Below are 24491 nucleotides of genomic sequence, written 5' to 3'. Positions count from 1 at the left end.
GTCTCACACTCTCAGAGGTCCCCACAGTTTCAGTTCTGGGTGGAGACTCGGCTGTTCTTGTTTTATCTGCATTAGTTCTTCTCCTGCTAGGAGTCTGAAAAGGGGCGGGGGGGAATATTCCTTTCCTAGCATCTGAAAGGGACGTAAAAGAGACTCTTTCCTGCTGTGAACTTGGGGTCACTGACTATAGGGGCTCATTTTCTATCACTTTCCTAGGCCAACCTGAAGGGGAAAACTAATGGAATCTCAGCCACCAGCCTTGGCAAAAGTGACTTTGTTATTCAGGTCCTTTTCCTGCAGTCCATGAAGTGGTGTTATGATTGGCTTACAGTATTCCTGTACTGTGTATTTCATGCTGGCCCTGCAGGAGGGCATCTAGTTACATCATAACTTGCGTGACCCTTCCTAGCAATGCTGCATCCATCCATCCAGAAAGAGCAGCTTTTGCTGTTATACAGTGGTGGGGTGCCTTGTTTGTGTCTGTAGTCCATGTGTCATGCCCCAGATGCCAGGGATGAGATCAATGTGGGAGGGGAATGTTCAAACCTCACCATCATGGAAGGACACTGATCTAATTTAGAATTTCACTCCATCATTTTCACCCACTTTGTCAGGGAGAGGTGTAACTTTGATTATTGTCCTGTGTGCTCTGCACTGGATGTCACGGATCAATTGACACACTGCGTATAGACACTCAGTACACGGCATGGTCAATTTTGTAAACAGCTCTAAGGAAACAAAGAATTACAGAACAGGAAACAGCCACTTGGCCCAATGAGTGTAGCCCCTTAAGTTTATCTCAAGCTCAACTCCTTGCTTTGTCTTTGCATCTGCAAATCAACTCTTTCCTCATAAAAATGTCCAGCTGTCTCTTAAACCCATTCAGAGTAATTGCCTAAGGTGACCTAACTTGGCAACTATTCTGTAGCATGTTGTCTAGTCTGAGTGAAATAATCCTGCTAGAATCCCCTGTTTATTTTTCACATTGCCTACAGTCATGCCACACTGGGCTGTGATCTCGTCAGATAAGCAAGTTCTGATCTGTACTCAGATAGGAAATAACCACAGAAAACCCATGGTGGTGACTCACCATCTGAAAGTCTTCCCTTTGAATCATTCCTGAGCTAATGCCCCAGCATGGGCTGGGGCCACTGGGTTGCTGAAGGTGCTGGTTTTCAAACGAGATGTGAACCCGAGAGTCCTGACCATTTCTGCTAGTTAAAGGTACTAAAACACCTTACCGCCTGGTGAAATGCCAAGTCCAGTTGTTACAGTCGAACCTGAAGTAACTATAGTTCCCCCCGTGGTTTACAGTGAATAATGTATTCTTCTCTTTCTGTTTCTAAAGCTGCTCTTTCTGCTACCTCATCAATCACTTGCCACCCTAAAGCTGGATCCAGTTTGGTCACAGGTGATGATGCAACGTTCCTAGATCTCTCATCGTTGAGAGAGGCTTAAGTCAAACTGTGGAGCCAGAGAGTTCAGATGCATCTTTATATATACACTCACACACAGTCACAGTCTCTAAAGCATGTTCATTCTTTTAGATCAAAGACACTATACAGGGCCATGCTTTCCCATATAGTCCCATATTTGATTGTTATCAGGCCCTTGAGCACAATGAGACTAGCTAAGGATTCTACCTTACCATCATTTAAAATACCTCTTGTAGGACAGCACATGAGAATGAGCACTACCCTTTCCACCTGAGACATATAGTCTTAGCCTATGAAATAATACTGCTTGCCCTCACCTTACAGTCTCAGCAAGTGGATGGGGTTATTCATATGAAGACACGAGCAAAACTGAAGAGCCCCCCCCCCGGTATTCAAGACATGTTCATGTGTCATGAGAAGATTTTGGTCCTGACTCGAATCACATTCCCACAAACAGTTGAAAACGCCATTGTCCAGACCAATGGATAAGAATCTGCCGTCACCGTGTGAAGACTCTGCCAGCTCTTCTGAGCCTGGCTATTCTGCCTCTATCCACAAACACACTTGGTAACATTTTTAAACAGAAGCATCCATGATGTGGTCCTTCTACAGTCTCCAGCCATTGTTTGTATCTTGTAACATTTTTGTGGTATACGTAGCTATGAAACTGTTATGTCCTTTGCGTACCACACCTTTAAATATTTAAGAACTCTTGCATGTGCAGAGTTTAACACCCATCTTCTTGGAGGGTAGCTCAGTGGTTTGAGCATTGGCCTGCTAAACCCAGGGGCTGTGAGTTCAATCCTTGAGGGGGCCATTTAGGAATTTGGGGCAAAAACTGGGGATTGGTCCTGCTTTGAGCAGGAGGTTGGACTAGATGACCTCCTGAGGTCCCTTCCAACCCTGATATTCTAGGATTCTTGGGTCCCGGTAGCCTGTATGAGAAAAGATACACCTACTGTTCGGCCTTGGAGACTTTAGTTCTTGCATTTCATCTACAATAAAAACCCTTTTGTACTGAAAGTGTAGATTTCATTTTCTTTTAAGTGTCCGTCTGCCTCCTTTTCTAACTGTAGTCGAACATGTTTCGAACAGGAATAAAAGGGCAAGAACAAAATTATTGGTTAAACATCTGAAAGTGTCACCCAAAGTAACACTGTTGTTTTCCACTCTGTGAAATTCTCATGGTGAAACCAAACCAGAGGATGCTTGTGAAAAGGCATGCTGTATAAAGCTTCGCTTAGCTCCAGGTCATTTTGTGACTATTCACGGGTCTCCCAGAAACTGCCATTCATTTCACCGGCCTTTGAGATACTGAAAATACTTTTGCCTTTCTTTTTTCCTACAGAACTAGCAAATGGGCAGAATTCACCAGTCAGGAGATACCAACACACACACATATTGCACAGCTGAACTGTTTTGGATGTACCCGGGCCACTTGAAACAAAAGCTAGTCCTAATCTAAATATATGTCTACAAATAAGGACTTTGTGGGCATCCAAAACACACTTTTAAAAGTTTCACTACTAAATACACACTCACTACACCACAGCCTCTCTGCTCTACCTCCTACTAACTTACAGAGCTGCTCCTGCTGCTGTGACCTTTTATAGCTGACCCAGCTATCCCAGAATGCTTTGCTAGTTCTTTTTTTCCTTCTTCAATTGCTTACTCATGCTTAGCCACACCCAGGTTGCAGATACTGCAGTTAAGTCTGCTAGCACCTAGCTGAGGCTCCCCTAAGCGTTCATTCATCCAGGGAGGAAAAGCAGAGAGAGAAAATGCTAAAGAAAAGCTCCTCTAGGCCCCCGCAGCAGGCTGAATTGTAGCATGTCTGCTTCTAGCTCCTCACAACCAGTGTTTTGGTGAGTTGCCTTGGATCTGGGTAGATCTAAATGTGTGAATGTTTGAATTCCAGACCCAAATCTGGACAGGTGTGTGTGTGTGTCTGTGTCTAATATCTTGTATTGGACCAAATGCTGTTCGTGAAAGAGACAAGCTTTCAAACCAATGTTTATAAAAGGCTAAACCAAAATCTCAGCTACAAACATAGGTGTGTTGGGAACCTGGATCTGAGTTTTAGAGAGAGAGAGAGAGAGAGGTTTAGCTGTAGTGTCAGTGTCTCGGGAAAACTGACCTTCCCCCTTCATTTTTTTTTTTTTAAGTCACACAAGTATAAATTGGTTTGCTCCCTTTTTAAATCCCTTTCACCCTGAACTTGCCTGTAATCCATTGGCCTGGAAGCTCAGCTCAGCAGTGGTTCAGCAGCTGCTCTCCCTTTTAACCCCGCTTAAGTGTGTGACTCGCACAAAAGAAAAAGCACAGCAGGATTCAATCCTGCAAGGTACTGAGTGCTATTGAGCGGCCTCACTTCTCATCACAGCCCTCTGGGTACTGTGGGAGTACCGCTCCCCGTGAAGCTACTCCCAACACCTTGCAGAATCAGGCTGTGCAGAGAGTAACCCACTTATTTACTGTTGTTTATTGAGTACCAGTGATCAAAAAATGGTAATACACTTATACGGCTAGTGACCATTCATAGTCCCATTAGATAGGAGGTAATGCATTATCAGGGATAGACATAAGTCCTTGTACTACAGGGCATGATTTAACATGATTTAAAGAAAAAACTTCCCTAGCAGTAGATTATTCAATAGTGGTCATGATGGGGTTTCTTGCACCTTCCTCTGAAGCATGTAACTGTGGCCACTAGCAAAGAGACAATACTGGATTAGATCAGAGGACGGGCAGTCCTGTGGTTTAGGTGTAACCTAGCACTTAAGACCTGAGTTCAATTCGCTGCGCTGCCACTGATTTCCTGTATGACCCAGGGCAAGTCACTTAATTGCTCTGTTCATCAGTTCCCAGTCTGTGAAATGGGGATAACAGCCCTGCCTTACCTCACAGGAAAGAGGTGAGGATAATTAAAGACTGCAAGGTGCCAGATACTTCAATAATGGGGGCCATGCATTAGGGAGACGAACGGTTAGTCTGCTGCAACAGGGCGGTCCCTGTGCGTTTGGCACTATACAGGACATGAAATTAGAAAATCCTTTTACAGAGAGCAGAAAGGAGGTAATGGGAAACCCAGAGAAAGACCTAACCTGCTCTCATAACAGGACTTCTGCTGAAATCTGCCTCGGGGGTTGGATGCCCAATGCCCTCCAAATCCCCACGACAGATTTGAAAATCTCAGCCCCAGGTACAATACATTTAATCATGGCTTCAGCTCTCTCGGAGCACAACAGCATCTGATTAAGGGTTGGTGGGGGAACGGAGACAGGGGATCCCCTTCATAGCAGTGCTGAAAAACAAGGGGCTAGGCTGTGGGCCTGAGAATCAAGGACAGAGATTGGAGGAACATTGGGGGGGGGTTGCCCCCCAAACTGTATATGTTGATAGTGGGGGGCACAATTTAAAGGTTTGGCCGCCCCTGGATACGCTCCCCCCTCCTTACTCACAGGCAACACAAAATTGCTGATAGAGTGTGAATGGGGGGGTAATTTAAAGGTTATGGGGGGGAGCACATGACTGCCCCACATATCGCCTCTGAATCTACAGAGGTTTTCAAACTGTGGGGTGCACCTTCCTAGATGGGCACGGAGGAACATTCAGGGGTGCGATGCCAGCCAGCCCTGCCCAGCTGGGCTCAGGGAGGGAGCACCACATCTACCCACTGACTCACTCATTAAGTACACTGTAATTTAAGGACCACTAAAAATCGGTAAATCCAGATGTTAGACCTACACCAATTATTAATAGTTTTAAGCATCCCCCACTGCCTCTCCAAATATAGACGTCAAACTACACCTGTGCTGAGAATCAGGAAATTCAATCCACTACATGGGAGGGAAAAGCCTGTCGTTGTCTAGTGCCAGCATGAAGCGGAATGGGGAATGATGAGGCTAGTTCGAGCATTGAAGCAAAACGCAGCAGAACGGTGCCTATCAATCTGAACTGCTTCACTGTTTACAGGTGGGACATCGTCATGAAATAAATCACTCGAACAAAGAGGAGGAAATTCTGTCATGGGGGCAGGGCTTTGCAGCAAATAAAGCCCAGAGTGTCACCCAAAGATGTGGCCCTATTTTGACATCAAGATGTTCTGAGAGACACCAAACCAGAGCACGCCACACCTGGGGCTGCTCATTGCCACCAGACAGGCACGGCAGGAGGAAAGGGTAAGTCCATTGTTTTCCCTCATTTATTCCTTAGCAACTGAAAGCCCCCCTGTATTTTCCCATATTTGGGGCTAATGCGCTGGATCCTCATGCGGTGACATTCTGCCACCATGAATGATTAAGGAATCTGAATCTTCACAAATTGCTGGATCTCATTTCTGTTACTAGAGAACGATAAGCTAATGCACCCTGGGGACTTTACTTGGCTCCATATAAAAGGATCAGTGGGGAGTGGGGCTAGGAAAGGGAAGTCTGGGGCACATAGGGGTAGGGTTTCCCCTTGATGCATGTGCTTTGCAGGGGTACATGCAGACATTCACTTAGACTTAGGGCTGGTCTACACTGGGAAAAATCCACATCCCTGAGTGACACAGCTATGCTGACCTGAGCCCAAGCTGACAGCTTGTGCCACACACTCTCAAAGAAACTGCGGAACCACCTGATCAACATCCTCTACAGCAAACAAGGAAAGATTAAGAATGAGCTCTCAAAACTGGATACTCTCATAAAAAACCAACCTTCCACACAAACTTCCTCGTGGCTGGACTTTACAAAAACTAGACAAGCCATTTACAACACACACTTTGCTTCTCTACAAAAGAAAAAGGACACTAAACTGTCTAAACTACTACATGACATAAGGGGCCACAACAGTGATTCCCTTAAGCCACCCAGCAATGTTGTTAATCTATCCAACTATACTCTTAGCCCAGCAGAAGAATCTGTCCTTCCTCGGGGACTCTCCTTCTTCCCCTCCACCCCCACGAACATGATACAGTTCTGTGGTGACCTAGAATCCTATTTTGGACGTCCCCGACTCAAGGAATATTTCCAGCACACCTCTGAACAACATACTAATCCACAGAGACATTCCTACCAACACTACAAAAAGAGGGATTCTGGGTGGACTCCTCCTGAAGGTCGAAACAGCAGACTGGACTTCTACATAGAGTGCTTCCACCGACGTGCACGGGCTGAAATTGTGGAAAAGCAGCATCACTTGCCCCATAACCTCAGCCGTGCAGAACACAATGCCATCCACAGCCTCAGAAACAACTCTGACATCATAATCAAAAAGGCTGACAAAGGAGGTGCTGTTGTCATCATGAATAGGTCAGAATATGAACAAGAGGCTGCTAGGCAGCTCTCCAACACCACTTTCTACAAGCCATTACCCTCTGATCCCACTGAGGGTTACCAAAAGAAACTACACCATTTGCTCAAGAAACTCCCTGAAAAAGCACAAGAACAAATCCGCGCACACACACCCCTGGAACCCCGACCTGGGGTATTCTATCTACTACCCAAGATCCATAAACCTGGAAATCCTGGACGCCCCATCATCTCAGGCATTGGCACCCTGACAGCAGATTGTCTGGCTATGTAGACTCCCTCCTCAGGCCCTACGCTACCAGCACTCCCAGCTATCTTCGAGACACCACTGACTTCCTGAGGAAACTACAATCCAACGGTGATCTTCCTGAAAACACCATCCTGGCCACTATGGATGTAGAAGCCCTCTACACCAACATTCCACACAAAGATGGACTACAAGCCGTCAAGAACACTATCCCTGATAATGTCACGGCAAACCTGGTGGCTGAACTTTGTGACTTTGTCCTAACCCATAACTATTTCACATTTGGGGACAATGTATACCTTCAAATCAGCGGCACTGCTATGGGTACCCACATGGCCCCACAGTATGCCAACATTTTTATGGCTGACTTAGAACAACGCTTCCTCAGCTCTCGTCCCCTAATGCCCCTACTCTACTTGTGCTATATTGATGACATCTTCATCATCTGGACCCATGGAAAAGAAGCTCTTGAGGAATTCCACCAGGATTTCAACACTTCCATCCCACCATCAACCTCAGCCTGGACCAGTCCACACAAGAGATCCACTTCCTGGACACTATGGTGTTAATAAGCGATGGTCACATAAACACCACCCTATACCGGAAACCTACTGACCGCTATTCCTACCTACATGCCTTCAGCTTTCACCCAGATTACACCACACGATCCATTGTCGACAGCCAAGGTCTACGATACAACCGCATTTGCTCCAACCCCTCAGACAGAGACAAGCACCTACAAGATCTCTATCAAGCATTCTTACAACTACAATACCCACCTGCTGAAGTGAAGAAACAGATTGACAGAGCCAGAAGAGTACCCAGAAGTCGCCTACTACAGGACAGGCCCAACAAAGAAAATAACAAAACGCCACTAGCCGTCACCTTCAGGCCCCAACTAAAATCTCTCCAACGCATCATCAAGGATCTACAACGTATCCTGAAGGACGACTCATCGCTCTCACAAATCTTGGGAGACAGGCCAGTCCTTGCCTAAAGACAGCCCCCCAGCCTGAAGCAAATACTCACCAGCAACCACACACCACACAACAGAACCACTAACCCAGGAACCTATCCTTGCAACAAAGCCCGTTGCCAACTGTGTCTACATATCTATTCAGGGGACACCATCATAGGGCCTAATCACATCAGCCACACTATCAGAGGCTCGTTCACTTGCACAGCTGCTAATGTGATATATGCCATCATGTGCCAGCAATGTCCCTCTGCCATGTACATTGGTCAAACTGGACAGTCTCTACGTAAAAGCCCTGGCTGGGATGATTTAACTGGGAATTGGTCCTGCTTTGAGCAGGGGGTTGGACTAGATGACCTTCTGGGGTCCCTTCCAACCCTGATATTCTATGATTCTATGATTCTATGAAAAGAATAAATGGACACAAATCAGACATCAAGAATTATAACATTCAAAAACCAGTCGGAGAACACTTCAATCTCTCTGGTCACTCGATCTCAGACCTAAAAGTGGTGTTCAACAAAAAAAACTTCAAAAACAGACTCCAACGAGAGGCTGCTGAATTGGAATTAATTTGCAAACTGGATACAATTAACTTAGGCTTGAATAGAGACTAGGAGTGGATGGGTCATTACACAAAGTAAAACTATTTCCCCATGTTTATTCCTCCCCCCTCCCCTGCTGGTAATAGCTCATCATAAGTGATCACTCTCATTACAGGGTGTATGGTAACACCCATTGTTTCGTGTTCTCTGTGTATATAAATCTCCCCATTGTATTTTCCACTGAATGCATCCGATGAAGTGAGCTGTAGCTCACGAAAGCTGATGCTCAAATAAATGTTAGTCTCTAAGGTGCCACAAGTTCTCCTTTTCTTTTTGAGCCCTGGTGTAGACCGTGCAAGGTTGATAGAAGAATACTTCTATCAACCTAACTACCACCCCTCAGGGAGGTGGATTAACTACAGTAATGGGAGAGCCCTTCCCAGTGGTGTGGATAATGTTTATGCTGAAGCGCTACAGGGCCACAGCTGCTGCGTGGACGTTGTAGTGTTTTAAGTGTAGACATACTGTTCGTGTGTTCACTAGGGAAAAGGTATGTTCTTAACTCCAGTTAGTGAGCTCAAGGTAAAATCCTAGTGAAGATGGAGACGTGTAGCTTCTGCATGAGTTAGCAGGCCAAGTTAAAGACTAGGCATCCCCATAGTCCTTAAATTGACCTGCCAACTTGTGTGAAAACTACAACCTGCCTTGTCTTCACTAGGCTTCTACCCTGTGTTAGTTAAGTGGTGTTAAGAACCCCCCTTCTATCCTGTGGAAAACAAGGGCTAGGAGGAGTCATAACCCTTGCTTCAACATGTGGGTTCTGATGCACCCCCAAACTTCAAGTGGCTCAGCTGAGACCACATGATTTCAGTTAGTTTACAATCAAAACTTGGCCCGTGTCCACTCCAAGTTCTACCCAACCAGCTTGCTCAGAAAATTCATCCCACGTTCGCTCAAAGCCCTATTTCAGGGAAAATTTATCCCACCCCTTTAACGCCCTGAGTTGTAGCCACCATCTTTGTTGCAAAAGAGGGACGAGCAAGGCTGTCTATGCAGCCTATCAACACGATTGCTAATCATCCAGCAGGAGTCACTGCTGCAAAACTGTGCAAAACTCTCTTTCCCCTCTGGAGCTGAGCGCAGTGAATCTGCAGTGCTGTCAAGAATGGGATTATTTGACTATCTTTCTTGCTATGCCTGTGACATTTCCCACCCTGAGCAGGGCCTGAAGAACCTGTTTAACTCTGTCCCTCTGACTGGCTGCATGATCAGTCCATTGCAAACGCAGTGGATTAGTTTCACCTTCTCATTGTTCTGCACCTACAGTTGTACCAGGAGGTGGAAACAGGATTAAAAACCATGGGGCAGGAGAAAGCAGCCATAAAACTTGGAATGTCCCAAGCAGCCGTACTTTACCATTTCCCTAAGCTTGCAAACTTTAAGGTCATGTAACCAAGAAAGCCAGCAGATGGAATTCAGCTACCCAGCAGGAACTGGAAACAAATGAATTGACTAACTGAAATATACATTCACACTGATATCTCCGCATCAACAGCACACTATTTACCATCGAGTACAATAATATTGAATCAAGATTTGCATGGAAGGGTAATTTCTATTCCATGGCACAAGATAATTTCCCAAGACCTTTTTTCCCCCCAGAGATGCAAAAACATTTACTTTAACGATAATGAAAATAAACTTTTCGATCAGATAAACCATAACTACCAACTGTTAGGAGGAGGATTAACTTGAGCTGACTTTTTTTTTTTATTATTTTTAAATGTAGCATGAGGAAAAGCCCTGGGGACAAAACGTTTGCAGGCCAGGTTTTAGTGTACGTTGAACGAATAGTTTTTCTGAGGAAAAATGTTTAGCGCTGACAGGTATCAGTTTTCGTTACTTGGAGTGTCAACTAGCACAGTTTTAATCAACAGGATTATAAGCAAAATCAAGAAGTGTGGTCTGCTGGTTAGAGCGGGGCACTGGGAGTCGGGATGTTTGGTTCTCTTCTTAGCTGTGAAACTGGCTCTGCTGTGGGATTGTGGGCAAGTCACTGAACGCTGGATTGGGCCTGCACAGCAGAACTATGATGGTTCTGTTGCCTCGCTAGGCCACTGAGCCCAGGCACTCAGGAGTATGTGGGTACAAAATGTACTTTTTATTATTTGCGTCACAATAGCACTAAGGGTAGGTTGACAGCGAAATCAAAGACCTATGACACGGCCATGGCTGGCCCGGGTCAGCTGACTCAGGCTCACAGGGCTCAAAATTGCTATGCAGACATTCAGGCTTGGGAAGGAGCTGAGCTCTGGGACCCTCCCCCGTCATGGGGTCCCAGAGCAAAGGCTCCAGCCCAAAGCCTGAATGTCTACACTGCAGTTTTACAGCCTGAGCCACAGTCAGCTGACCCAGGCCAGCCATGGGTATTTAATTGCTGTGTTGACATACCCTTGGAGGCCCCAACCAAGATGAGGACATCGGTGTGTCAGGCACTGTACAAATATATGGTGACAGAAAGTCCCTGCCCCAAAGAGCTCACAAACTAAACCAAAGGAGGTGGGGGCAACAGAGACAGAGAAGTGAAGTGATGCACCCAAGGTCACACAGCAGGTTAGCGGCAGAACCAAGAACAGAACCCAGGTGTCCCAAACCCTGCTCCCCTGAGCTAACCACTAAACAGCCAGCTACCTTCCTCATCTCTGCAAGCTCTTCACTAAGAGACTTCCGCTCCTGCAGCCCTCACAAGACCAGGTTGGAGCGGAGCAAACTGCTCACCCACTGCAAACATAACTGGAGAAAACTCAGCATTCGCTTTCCCTCTTATCAGAAACGTTAGACCACAAAAGATAAGGTGATTAGCAGTAACATAGCTCTGGTGCTCCAGGCAGATAGCAGGAGAGATATGCTGCTTATCTTATCAGCTCCTTTATAATGGCTCCCCTGGTGTCGCTATAATTTTCTGATAATATTATAAACAGAGCTGATAACATTTTATCTTTCTTATATTGTTGGCTTTGGCTTCTTTTCACCAACCCTTTACTTAACAGGTTGGCTTTTCCCTTTTCCACTAAGTGGATTCTCCCTGTATTTTTGTTGCTCTATTTTAATTTCTTTTAAAATCCACTTCACCCTGCTGTCCCCTTGAGGTTTCTTTACAGTCCCCCTTCTGAACTGTCACTTTATCTTAACAGGAGACGCTGGGCTAGTTGGCTTTTTTCATCCATAACGGCAGCAGTAAGAATCCTTTGCACTTGCATACAGGAGCATCTTTCATCCAGATCATCCTGAGACACATTCGTTAAGAAAGGGCCACAGAGTCCCCTCCTTGAGTTTTTTCCTTGCATAGGGGAACTTCATGAATTTGGTCTCTAAGAGTTTCCTTCTGATCATTGCCATGGGGCAGCAGGATTTGCCCTTATGCTGTATGTGTGTATTTAGAGAGAGAGCAAAGGGCTTTTCCTCATGAGCTGCCGCCTTGTGTTCCTGCGTGCATGATGGAGACACATTGTCTGGAAGAGAGTTATTTCACAGATGGCAGCTTTGCAGAGAAACATCTCTCTCTTATAAATGACAGGTTTCAGAGTAACAGCCGTGTTAGTTTGTATTCGCAAAAAGAAAAGGAGTACTTGTGGCACCTTAGAGACTAACCAATTTACAGCTACAGCTCACTTCATCTCTCTTATAAGTGGCATTTTGGAGAGAAGTTGGCCAGCAATGTCTGCCATGCTTTAAGTGAGTTTCACTCTATCTAAGCCTGACCCAAAGCCCACTGAAGTCCTTCCACTGACTTTAATGGGCTTTGGATCAGGACCTATATCCCCTATATCTCTTCTCAGTTTACTGTTAAAAACTCTCCCCCCTCCCCTTGTTGGCACCACACACCAAGCAGCTATAACAAATAAGCTGTACAGCATGATAGTTAAAGACAAGGTTATCAGGTCCATCCACTTTGCAAGAGCAGGACAGCGGGATGTCAGAAACAATAACAAAGAAGAGAATTTCTAACTTGAAATTGACAATAGCGAGACGCATTAAGGGGCGCAGCAGGGGTGGGGTTAGGTCCCACGTGGATACTCCGAACAGAACATGAATTGGGTCTGCACTAGGACAGTGCACCCAGAGCCCTCTGACTTGTGAGCAAGATCAGCTCTGGATTCAGATCCAAACTCAAATTTTGCATCTTAGGCGTCTCTCTGTAATGAGACAAACTGCAACGCCATTTCTGAACGCTCCCAGACTTGGGGGAAATTTGGATTCGGATCCAAGCCCAGATGTGACTCAGGCCCATCTCTAGAACATAGCTGACTAGGCTGCAGCAGTGCCAAAGTTCTTTGAGCCTGACCGAAGCCAATACCTCTAAGGTGTGAAAGCCATCCAATCTGTGGTCTCTCTGATGAGACTGCCAACATGCAGGCCAGCTAGTGCCTCCAGTGAAACAGACACATAGGCCCAGATCCTCAAAGGATTTAGGTGCCTAACTGCCATGGGAATTAGTCACTTGGCACTGAGCTGGCATGTGGCAGAGGTCCATTTTTACCAAGTCACGTGGTATAACTGTGGCCTTAAAAAGAATTTAGTGAGAGCAATGTCCCGGTTCACCAGCCAGCCAGCCAGCCCCAAATCCAATCATAGCAGTAGTTAGCCTTCAGTTTGGGGCTGGGATTAGGATTTCAACGGATCTGCCTCTAACCATGACAACCCCCAGTGTCACGACTGAGGTGTACCAGTGTCCGAGGCCCCTGCAATGGTAGGGAATTAAGTGAAATACACCCAGATAATCCCACCGAGTGACCCATGAGACAGGATCATGAGGAAGGTGGACCCACCCAACGTCACTGTCAATCTGATCTAGGGGAAGATTGGTTCCCAGCCCCGCATAGGGTGATCAGTTAGGTCCTGAGCATGTCAGCAAGATGCAGCCAGCCACACGAGACAGAATTCTCAGACCTCACAGCACTGGCCCACCCTGTCCAGGGGCCCATCTCCCCCTGTAGCCATCTCTGATTTTTCAGAGGAAGGAAACCACTCCCCAGCCCAAGATAATACATTGGTGGGAAAAATCCATTTCTGGCCCCTGCAGGTGTCCAGCAGAAGCCCCGAAGTACGTGGGGCACCTTTCTAATACAGGAGTAATATTAAATCCAAAGATAAGATCTGACTGGGGTTCCTGGAGAATGAGTCAGCAGACACCTCACAGCAGATGGGCCACCATGTTTTTACATTTTCTTGACATTCTTTCATGGAGGATATTACAGTATCTTCAAAAACTAAGTACAGCCACCCGCCAATCTGTATATTCCTGTGCTGAGAAATTACAGCATTTGGAGACAGTAACTTTTGGGAATTAATTTAGCTGAAATAGTGCCAAAATAAGTCAAGAAGATAAAATATTATTATTTTTGTATTACAGTAGTGCCGAGAGATACCAAGATAAGGGCCCCATTGTGCGAGGCATTGTACAAACACATAGGAAGAGGAAGTTCTTGCCCTGAAGAATTTACACTCTCAATAGATAAGAGAAAGGAAATATTATCCTTGTTTTACAGATGGGGAACTGAACTGGAGAGAGATGAGGTGATGTGCCCAAGGCCATACAAGAAGTCTGTGGTGGAGGTGGGAACCAAACTCAGACCTTCTAAGTCTGTCTTAATCACAAAGCCACCCTTTCTTGCCACAACTTCTTAGAACGCAGTGGTCTCTAAACAGTTCTCTTTAGAGCCCCTCGAGGTATTTGTAAATCCATGTTCAGCACATTGGTATGGGTAACACCAGTGGTGTTGCAATTCAAGGCAAACCTACACGTTGATACACAACATCAGAGAGGATGTGTGACTGTTGATAGTTGGTGGGGGGGCACAATTTAAAGGTTCTGGTGGTATGCAGTGGGGTTCAGGGCAGGGCATATAAACCCTGGCAGAAATGGGGGGGGCATGTGACCCCATGTGTCATGCCATGCATCTTCTCTGCATAACATACCCCCCCAAAATATAACATGCCATAATTTTCCACTGCTAAACTCCAAATTATGGATTCCTTAAAAACATTTTAGAAACGTGGTTTATCTAAAATTCACTGCCCTTTCTTTACAAGTCTCTCTCTCTCCATTATAATACTTAGTCCTGCCATGAGTGCAGGGGACTGGACTAGATGACCTCTCGAGGTCCCTTCCAGTTCTATGATTCTATGATATTCATCTAAGTATTGTATTGGGCCTTTCAAAGGATATCTGGGCACTATACTACCTCATGGGGAAGGGTACTACCATATTTCCCAATATAATGAAACTCCATTCTAACCACAGATCTTCTTTGCTTTTCTCTTGAGAATGGTGTTATAAAATGGAGCTGAATGAAAATCCTTTGGTCATTTAAGGAACTCATGAGGTTTGATTCAATCATTAAAGGCAGAAAGAATTGAATCAGGCACTCATTAGCAGGAAGACGGTTTCCACAACTCACTTCTTCCTGCTTTCCTTAGGTTCAATGTTCGCCATTCCGCAACTCCTGCCAACATCTCATTCCTCCTCTTCTCACAAGTGCCTCTCTGTTTACCTCCATCACACACGCCTGGCTTCATACATTCCTGTATATTACAGCAGCACCTCAAGGCCCACCTGATATCAGGCCCCCATTGTGTTAGAAGCTGTTCAAAAACAGTCCCTCCCCTGAAGAATTTACAATCTACAAGTATAAGACAGTCAAAGGGTAGGCTGAGAAACAGAGAGAGATGAAGGCCCAGATCATCAAAGATATTTAGGGTCTTTGAAATCAATGGACATTAGGAGCCTAAATACCTTTGAGGAACTGGGCTAAAGTGACTTACCCAAATCACACAGCAAGTCAGTAACAGAACCATGAATAGAGGCCAGATCTCTTGAGTCCTAGCCCACTGGCCCACCCTTCCAGTGTTCTTGGAAGCTCCCTCACTCTCCTGAAAACCCTCTAGTTCCATGACACATTCCCTTAACAATGACCAACTACGACTACGTTTCCGAATGGCATGATTTGCTCTATACTGTATCAACCTGTGGCAGTAGAACATAAAGCCAATGGGAAGGGTGACATTTATTTAACGCACCCACCTCACCCTATACATACTATGTATAGAACAGATGTACATCTACAGTGCTTAATATATAATTTTAGACATTAATGAAATGAAGGGCTCACTTTTAATATATTGCATGTAAAAAAATCCAAAACAGTGTAGGAGCACCAAAGAGCCTTCAGAAGACCAAAGATGGGCTCTCAGGCCTACTTAAAGTCAGGTCTATTTAAAGGGTCTCATTCTTGTTTTCTCGAAGGGCCCTTTACACCACGCTGGCAGTGTAAAGGGGCCTTAATGTAAACGAGAATCGGCCTCCAAATTCTCACGGTCCTGATCCTGCATCCCTGACGTCAAACAGTTCTTTGCCACTAAATTTGAAGACTGCGGGGTCAGGCCCCAGAGACGAGGCCTATAATCATTTTGGTTGTATTGTGTCATTTTTCCTAAGAGGCTGTTTCAGATGGAGCAAAGTTCTAAAGATGGCCCAGTTAAATGGTAAAAGGAGAGAAAACAGTGACAGTGCTTATCGTGCAGTGATAGTCAGTCTGATAATCTGGGGTGTTACCATGCAGATTACCCTTAATTTCAGATCTCTTTACTGAGCTTTTACACAGGGATTACTTGCAATTCTTGTCAAGGGGTGATCTCAAAAGTTTACTCTCAATTTGATAGCTTTTTTTTTTTTTTGTGGTTCAGAGATGGTTAAAGCAAAAATGTTCACAGGTTCCCCTATGAAGAGTCAGTCATTGTTCCTGGAAACAAAACAGTTGGCAGCTGGCAACCTGCAGCCAGGACAGTCGTTGTAATATTTAAATACCTACTCACAAGAGCAGAAATATCAGATCTGCATGCAGCTGTGTTGTCTGCCTGCTCCATTCGCAGAAGTACTGCTTCCCAGAGTGGTCCTGCTTGGAAAAACATGACCGCCTTAGCTGTCGGCTGTTCTGGGAGGATGTTTATTCCTCCTACTTTGACTGCCTGTTGTGGTAATACATTTTCTTCTTCTGTTACTTCCTTGGGAGGTATTTGTGTGTTAGTGCTTCGGAGGGTCTCTGCGGACAACGGGTCTCCACGAATCTTCAAATTGTGGAAAGCAGAGAGGGGAAGCATGTATGAAGAGATGGAACGCTCTCTGCCAGGGCAGGATTGTTCTCTAATGTTATATCTTACTAGTGTTCTCTCCCTTTTTACATGGGTCTGCGAGATGCTTCCAGGACAATACAGATATATCACACAACATGTATGAGTCTTACTTAAGGGATGTGGTCTTCAGCAGCTGGAAAACACAAACCAAAGTGACTTTTCCTGAACTATGAAGACTTTTTAAAGTTTCTGGTTTGGAAACCAACTATTTAGAGTCCAGTTACTTCCAAATAGAAGGATTCGGGTTGATGCAGCCAGGGGCTGGGTGTTTTGCTGCTGAATGTTTGTAGTTATTTGTGCCTTACCTACCAAGTGCTGCTCCAGTTCCTTTTTCATCCCAGCAATCCCAGGCTGCCCCCAAAAGCCCTATGTTGTTGATTGATGGGGCTTCTGAAAGACTGAGCAGTCTGTGGTGCTGTGACAGTGAGAATTTTGGTCACCCATCACAAATGGTTTATAAAGGGATAAGTGTGTAATAGAGACTTAGTTTGGCCTCCATTGTATGCAAGGTCTAAGAACAAATTTTAAAAGAGAAAATAGTTAAGGGCATAGAGGGAAATGGTAATTGGGATAAAATACAACATGGTTTTACTAAAGGTAGATCATGTCGGACCAACCTGATCTCTTTCTTTGAGAAGATAACTGATTTTCTAGACAAAGGAAATGCAGTAGATCTAATCTACCTGGATTTCAGTAAGGAATTTGATAGATTCCACATGGGAAATTATTAGTTAAATTGGAGAAGATGGGGATTAATGCACGAATTGAACAGTGGGTAAGGAACTGGTTAAAGTTGAGATTACAGCGGATCATACGGAAAGGCGAATGTCCAGCTGGAAGGAGGATGTCCAGCTGGAATTCTAAGTGATCCATCTTTGGACCAATCTAATTTAACATTTTCATTAATGACCTTGGCATTAAAAAGTGGGAGCGTGCTAATACAATTTGAGGATGACACAAAGTTGGGAGGTATTGCCAATACAGAGGAGAACCGGAATGTCATACAAGATTTGGATGACCTTGAAAACTGGAATAATAGAAATAGGATGAAATGTATTAGTGCAAAGTCATGCACTTAGGGAGTAACAACAAGAATGTTTGCTATAAACTGGGGCTGTATCAGTTGGAAGCGACAGAGGAAAAGAAAGACCTGGGTGTATTGGTCAATCAAAGGATGACTATGAGCTACCAGTGTGATGTGGCTGTGAAAAAGGCTAATGTAGTCCTAGGATGTATCAGGAGAAATATTTCCAGTAGAGACTGGGAGGGGTTATTACCATTATACAAGGCACTGGTCAGACCTCATCTGGAATATTGTGTACAATTCTGGTCTCCCAAGTTTAAGAAAGATGAATTCAGATTGGAATAGGTGCAGAGAAGGGCCATCAGCATGATCAGAGGAATGGAGAACCTACCTTACAAGATGAGACTTAAGAAGCCTGGCTTGTTTGGTTTAACCGAATGAAGGCTGAGGGGAGGTATGATTGTTTTCTATAAATACATCAGAGGCATCAACACCAGGGAGGGAGAGGAGTTATTTAAGTTAAGGGGCAATGTTAGCACAAAGACAAATAGATATAAGCTGGTCATCAATAAGTTTAGGCTAGAGGAGTGAAGCTCTGGAACAGCCTTTCAACAGGAGTTGGGCGGGGAGTGTAAAAAACCTAATTTGTTTCAAAACTGAGCTTGATAAATTTATGGAGGAGATGGTATGATGACATTGCCTTCAATGGCATATGGCTCATCTGCGACTGCTATTAGCAAATATCTCCAATGGCCAGAGATGGGACACTAGATGTGGAAGGCTCTGGCTTACTACAGAGAATTCTTTCCCAGGTATTTGCATCTCACCCACATGCTCAGGGTCTAACCAAGCACCATCTCTGAGATGGAGAAGGAATTTTTCTCCATATCAGATTGGCAGAGACCCTGAGGGGTTTTCACCTTCCTCTGCAGCTTGGGGCAGGGTCATTGCTGGTTTGAACTAGAGTAAATGGTGGATTCTCTGTAACTTGAAGTCTTTTAATCAAGATTCGAGGACTTCAGTAACTCAGCCAGAAGTTATGGGCCTATTACAGAAGTGGGTGAGAGAGATTCTGTGATTGCAACGTGCATGAGGTCAGACTGGATGATCATGATGGTCCCTTCTGACCTTAAAATCTATTAGATGTTATAGGCATGTTATATATTCGAGTAGCACATGCTAGAAGTAATTATAAGCTCATCAGTAGAAAGTGTAATAGATGGTTTTAAGTGACCTTATTGGATTCTATAACAATATGTTACAATTGATTAACCATTTATTAAAACATCTATTAATAATTCATTAATTCTTTGTAAGCTATTTATAAACAGAGCCTTAATAAAAAGTGTGACTACAATTGCCTTTCAATAATAACTAAATTGGGGTCATTCCCCATTCTCTTTTTTCTAGAATCTCTTCAAAAAAACAACAGAGAATGTAAGTAAGAATAAGAAAGACTCTTTCCTGCTCACAGCTCAAACCACAACCATGAAACAAATTAACTCCAATTTGCATGGAAACCTTAAAGCAAGAAGACCAGCAATGGGCATGTGACCCTCCAGCAAAGATATTCCTGGGCAATGAAATTCTTACTGGGGTGAGAATTCGAAAGCTCCTGAACTCATAGCCTTCCTCAGATGCCATATGCCCAATTCAAATAAGGATGAGAGATCAATCTTAGATCAAACTATCAGCCACTGCTAACCTTCACCCAAACGCAAAATGAACTGGGATCTTTTGTTCAAAAATGGTTCAGCAATCTTTAAAAAAAGAATTGGCTCATCTATGCACATCCTGGTTTCATGAGGCTCATCTAAAGAGAGATGCATGGTTGGAGCATAGCACTCACAGCCAAGAATGTCCAGGTTCTAATCTGGGCTTCAGCACCATCATCTTCTGTGGCCTTGGGTTTAGCTTCACTGTGGTTTAATTTCTCCAGCAGTAAATGAGGGTAGCAATATTTATTTTCCCTCCTCACTGTGGTGCATTGTGAGGATTAATTAGTTCTAACCATGGCCCCTGGAGCACCAGGAATCCTTTCCTGTTGGACAGCGAAGAGAAACACTTTGAGAAAGAGGCAAGGGGCACCACATGTTGGAAAAGGAAGTGGCTACAGGGGAAGATTGCTGGAGAATGGAACCACGAGAGATCCACCAAATCAGCCCATCTCGGTAAAGTGAAGATGAAACATGTTGTAAACATGTTGTGTGGAAATACTTAGATACCATGGGCAAGGCTCTTCTGTTGGTATTTTGGAACCAGGTGAACCCAGGAATCACTTTGAATCAGTTGCAGATTTATTTAGAAGCTTGAGGTGAGCTGTACAACGTAACACACCATGGAGTTATTAAATGAACGGAAGGGCGATCTAGACAATTTTAAAATTTGGATTAAATTTAGCCACATTCTCTACCCAACTACAGCCCTGGACATTTCCCAACTCTGCTCCGAAATGGAATACGGAGCCTGATTCTTCTCTCGCGCCAGTGCAAATGAAGTAAATGCAGTTATACCAGTTTAAATCTGGGATAGTGAGAAGAGAATAAAGCCCAGTGTTGAAATGCAGCCAAGCTTGAAGAAACTGGGTTTCCCCTGCCACAGTTGTCATTATAGTGTAGACAGGCCCTAATTGCTCTGCTCTTTAAAAAGCTTTGAACTTTACGCAGGATCCCTTGGCCAGCGGGAGTCACAATGTTCTACTTACAGAATTAGCACAACGGTAAGTAATCCTGGCTGAGCTCTCACATCTCCGCCCCAATTGAATTTTATTAACTAATGGGCCAGTGGTGATGGCTCCATGATGAATGACTTACAGGTGCAATAAACTGATGCGAATGGATGGGGATGATACACAGATGCCAGAGCCTAATGTATTCTGCAGTGGGCAAAGGATAAACCTTGTGAAACATTTATTTTAAGTCTTAAAATATCAAATTTCTCATAACTATGGGCTTCCTAAAACTAGGCCTGGTAATTACAAGTTTAGAGCCATGAATAATTTCATGCTAGGAGGTGAATTAAATTTAACTGCCCCCCTAGCCCCTAAAAAAGCACATTACCAGTAAGGACAAGTTTATGATCTGATCCAGGACAACTGGTGCAATAATAATAAATGAAAACCAAGACAAAATTTCATTGTCCTATACATGGGGATCTTACAAAAAGTTCCCTTTACAGTCTGAGACCGCGATGAGAACTCCAAAGGTGTAGGTGAGATTTATGGACCCTTTCCAGACACACGACTCCGACCCCTCTGGATCAGCAGGATTCTGGGCTCTAGGGAATGGGGAGGGCCTTCTGCATCTCCACCCATGGGATGGCTTATACTTGAAATCTTTAATCTTTCCTTCACCAACAACCTCCGGAGACTAGGGGCCAGATTGATCCCTGATGTAACATGATTGCCTCCAAAAGAGTTACACCATTTGATCCCTGGAGTTTGCAGTCTTGGTGTAATTTATTTGGAAGGATTGGCAGAGATAGGAAGAATCCATTGTCACTGTCTGGCTTCCACACACATTTCTGTTGTCTCTGAGTTCTGGCACCAGCTCCAGGGGCGCCGCAGCTTGCACAGAAGTTGCACGCCAGTGCCATTCTGATCAGAGAAAATGACAGTCATCCAAACTTCCATCAGAGGCATGGCAGCATCAATCATTCAGACTGGGTCCAGGACGGTATTACAAATGCCGTTTTCCAGTGACCCATATCACACAGCTAGAAAAATACAACCCTGGCAAGCATCAAGCAACGTTCAATAATGTTAAGGCTGTGACACAAAAGGAAGGGCAGAATTTAGGACTGATTTTCCTTCCTTGGCTTTCCCTGATGTGCCCAGGGTTACAATCACTGTGTTATGTTCCTGAATCATACTAAAGTGTGATGGGGAAGCAAAGAACAGAGAAGTGACCTATCACAATGAACGTCTAAGTGTGTGTCCCACCTTAGTCGTCGGTGTGTTGTCAACTTCATTCTCAATAGCTTCTCTGTCCCTTTAAAACTACCAACCACCCGGGGCTAAATTCTGCCCGGATTTATGCCACGTGCAACCACACTGATGTCAAGATTCAGAAATAATTGATGTCAATGGGCTGCACAAGGTAGAGTTTAGCCCAGTGGCTCATCTTTAGGCTTCTTGAGAAGTAAAATCTTCTGGGGCATTACTGATTTCACTCTCACGGGCCTTTATACCTGTGTAACTCCATTAATGTCAGCTGGGAGAAAATGGGCGTTTCTTGCGATTTCCAGTGCTTGCTTCTGCCAGCAGCACTGCAAGCACATCCCTGTGCTGTATTTTGCTTCTGATCCCAGCTTGGTTCTGCAGTTGCAGAGCCACTTGAAAATGAAAATAAAGGGGGGAAAGTCATTAACAATCATACATCTGAATGATGAAATTTGCTCCTGGAAATCAAAAACACAATGAAAATCTCCACTGGTTTCCCCTGTCATCTTTGGAAAGCTGTAGTAGCAGATGCTTTCAATTCTCTCTTGGCTGAAGGGGGGAAGGTTGGGTTACTGAAAAAACAAGGCAGACTTCAGTCTGAGGAGGAGGCATTAGTAGCTGCTTAGGATTTCAGAATGGCAACACCTTGAACCCATCACCAGCCAGGACCATGATGGATGGGCAAGGATAAAGGGCAGCCTCGTTGACCCAGGATGCCTTCCAGTGCCCTCCAAAAGCCAAGAAGAAAAGAGATTCTTATCGCCCCGTAAAAGAACAGAGGGGAGAATTATCATTAAAATGCCATCCAAATAAAACGAACAAACATGGGCTTTTCCCCCTCCCCCCATACTGTACAAGTATTGAGACAGGTCTGATGGCAAGTTCCACACACATAAAAGATGACCGTGACTCAAAGAATTTTTATTTTTGAATTAACTTTCCTGAGTCGCGGTCACATCCCTACGATTTGACTTTGGATTTCTTAGACACTCTTCTTTGAAGACTTAGCGGGATAAGTAATCAGCTAGTTTGGGCATAAATTGTAGATTCATTAAAATGCATGGACTAAAACTTCTGTATCCACATTCTCTATTTATCAAATGAGTCTTTGAAGCTGACAATGAGGCACTTACCAATCAGGTAAACTCAATCAGTCTAGGTCAAGAAACACCTCTGGAATAGTTAGAGCTAATTTAATATCCTATAGAAATCTATTGTGCAGTGGGGGCAGTGTGGCCTAGTGGACAGAGCACTGGACCTGGCTTCTAGTCCTGGCTCTGCCACTGGTCTAATGGATAACCTTGGGCAAATCACTTCATTTCCTTGTGCCTCTCTTTCCTCACCTTTACAATGGGAATAATGATTCTGACCTCCTTTGTAACGCCCTTTGAGAACTACTGATGATGAAGAGCACTGTGTAAGAGCTATGTAAGAATACATCTTGGATGCAGTTGAATATTGTTAATCAGGTGCCAGAGGTCTCAGTCTAGCTTAGCTGACAGCAATCTTATGTCTAAATCTGAAGGCTGTGGACTCAAGTTCCGCCCATGTCTTGGTTTCATTCCTAAGGCTGTGTCGATGTCGAAGGGGTTCTGCTGGGAGTTAAAGTAAGGTCCCTCCAGCCTATGTTTTGCACCAGGGCATCTTGAAACTCCCATGTGCACTTTTTAAAAAGAGAAGGGTTACCCTTGCGGTCTGGACAGGAGTTCTGGGTCAAATTCAGCACTGCACTAAGCAGGCTCAGCTCCTGCTCAAGTTCATGAGGGCTATGCTGGCTACTTTGCTGCCCAAAATGGCCCTACCTCCCTACGTTAAACAGATTCCAGTCTCCAGGATTCTTTGTGAGATATCGCTGAGCATCTAATGGTTGGCATGTTTACAGCCAGCACTGCCAGGCACTAACCCATTACCGGTAACGTACCTTGAGCTGCTGCAATGGATCTGTGGCAGCATAGGAGTAAACAGACCTCATGATCACTAGCCAGCAGCACAGAGAATAGAACTCTGGACCTACCTCTTTCCACACGCAGCCGTCTCATTTATTTGACCCCGGGATGGAGGCAAGTAGACATGTCCCTTTCACTCAGTTTACATCTTATGCTATGCAAATTGGAATCTATGATTATTATTGTCTTGCCTACAGGTCCACAGTGGGGCCCAGACCCTGTTGCCCTAAGTGTGGCACAGAAATAGAGACAGGTTAGTTTACAATCTAAGAGTCAAGTAACACACATGGGTTTCCCACAGCAGCTCCCCCTGAGCCCCGAGGCTCGTGGTCCAGCTTAATGTGTGCACATTTCCTAAAATCTGTCTTCCTCTCTCTCTGTCACTGCGTCTCCTTATGTTCCCAGCCCCTGTCTGCCTTTATCGCTTCTCACTGTGTTCCCAGGGCCCCTCTCTCTCACGTGTGGTTCCCAGGGGTTAGTCTCTCTTTCTCTGTTCCCAGAACCCATCTTTCTTAATCTCTTTCTCTCTGCTCCCAGGGCATCATACCTCTCAATTTCCATGGAGAGGCTTTGAAATAAGTACAAATTAGTTGGAAAGCCAACAAGCAGGAATTTCTATTGACGTGTGTGTGTGTGCGTGCGTTACAATCCGGTATCTGTGGTTGGGGAACATCTGGTGCCATGTAATCCAATGTCTCATGAAGCCATCTGACTCAAATTCCACCTGTGCACCAGGTTGTTTATTAGCCAGACACCCTGACCCATTTGGAAAACAATAATAGTCCAAGGCGCAAACCCCAGGGGGAGGGACTCTGCATCCAGCTGTGCTGGTATTTTGGCTGGGTATTAAACACTCCAAAACCAAGAGAGACTTTGGCTCTTTGAGACCA

Source organism: Lepidochelys kempii, chromosome 15 (assembly GCF_965140265.1).
Source record: "Lepidochelys kempii isolate rLepKem1 chromosome 15, rLepKem1.hap2, whole genome shotgun sequence".
Lineage (NCBI taxonomy): Eukaryota > Metazoa > Chordata > Testudines > Cheloniidae > Lepidochelys > Lepidochelys kempii.
Note: the sequence above shows the minus strand (reverse complement) of the source record.